This window comes from Lagopus leucura, unplaced genomic scaffold (genome assembly GCF_019238085.1).
Source record: "Lagopus leucura isolate 7727_CA_CO unplaced genomic scaffold, USGS_WTPT01 51218-0_obj-0_obj, whole genome shotgun sequence".
Taxonomy (NCBI): domain Eukaryota; kingdom Metazoa; phylum Chordata; class Aves; order Galliformes; family Phasianidae; genus Lagopus; species Lagopus leucura.
Window position 1 is genome coordinate 1 of NW_024968467.1, and position 1,509 is coordinate 1,509.

Consider the following 1,509-nt stretch of genomic DNA (forward strand, 5'->3'; position numbering starts at 1 on the left):
GACCAGAACGATGTCGTGCAAGCCCGGAAAGTGTACGACCTGCAGAGTGATGTGAGTTATGGTGTGTTGGGTGTGTGGGAAGGGGAAGTGGGTGTTGTGTTGTGTGCCGTTGTTGCAGAAGATGGGCAGTTGGGGAAAGGTAAGATAGGTGATTGTGTGAGAGTGTGGTGTGGCCGTGGTGCCTGTCTGAGTGTTGCATGGTGTGTCCTGAGGTGGGGAGGAAGATGTTTGTGTGACATCGTTCTTTATGTTAGCAGAAGAGTCGTGCCTTACTGTGAGAGTTTTTGGGGAAGGATGGGTGCTGGTGTCAAAGTTCAGTTTGATATGGGGAGAGCAAAAGAATCAAATTGTTTACTTTGGGGTGAAATGGCTGGGCAAACACAAGGCATCTGTGCAGATGGGAATGGTTCAAGGAGCATTAGGTGTTGAGGAGTAAAGCTGCTCGTGTGCTGCTGCCAGCCAGCAGTTGGTGAGCAGAGCAGATCTTTGTCCCTGTTGCGTGCAGAGGGTTTAGTAGTGAAGATTCTGGAGGACAGTAGGTCGATTACTTGCTGACTGCTTTTGTTGGTGTAGGCAGCACGTGCCTCCAAAAGCTGGGTGTGAGGGAAGTTGTGCTTAACGGGAGTCATAATTGCTGTCAGGTTGGGTTGCAGCAGCCAGAGCCATGAAGGATGTTGCTGAGCTGCCGTGTGTCCTGCCGTGTCTTTTCAGATTGTGTACAGGTCTGACCTGCAGTGGCTGAAAGGCATTGGCTGGTCCCCAATTGGGTCCCTGGATGAAGAGAAGAACAAGCGAGCGAGCACGATCCTGAGTGACAAGAAGTACCGGCAGCACCCGGACACCATCAAGTTCACGAGCCTTCCTGACTCCATGCCTATGCTTCTGGCAAAGCACAACTCTGAAATCATGAACCACGTGAGCTGCCTTTGTGTTTGCAAGCTGGAGGTGTTTTGCCTGCCTTTTGTGGGACTCTGAGCTGTTATTTTCTGGAGGGCTGATGCACTGCCCTGTCCTGGGGATCTGTGCTCAGTGCTTTGGATCCATTTGTGTTGAGTGCAATTGGAGCAGTGTTTGGGAGCGCTGTGGCAGAGGAAAACGGGTGTAGGATGGGGGCTGTTGGTTCAGTGCAAGGTGCCTGTGTCTGTAGCAAGAGAGCTGGGTTGTCTTTGCGTTTGTTGCTGTGCTCTTGTGTGTTCTTAGTGCGTGTTGCGCTCATCTTTTCAGCGCTCGTACATCGCAGCCTGGGAGAAAGACAAGACCAGCATTCACATTATGCCAGATACGCCTGGTATTTTGCTGGCCCAGCAGAACAAAGTGAACTTCAGTGAGGTAGGTGTTTTTCCTGGGGTTTGGTGTGCAGCTGTGGGCGGAGGCGATCCAGGCAGAAGTGCTGTTAGCTTCACGTGGGGAATGCTTGCTTATCTTTCAGAAAATGTACAGGCTGGCAATGGAAGAAGACAAGAAGAAGGGCTATGACCTGCGTGCAGATGCCATTCCCATCAAGTCTGC

At 51.5% G+C, this 1,509-nt stretch overlaps 1 long non-coding RNA gene across 1 annotated transcript; it reads left to right on the top strand.

Annotated features, from left to right (window-relative positions):
- On the top strand, positions 1-1,509 carry LOC122193671. The gene is made up of 4 exons (XR_006182949.1): positions 1-51; positions 712-915; positions 1,225-1,329; positions 1,430-1,509. It is a non-coding gene; the product is annotated as an uncharacterized LOC122193671 (long non-coding RNA).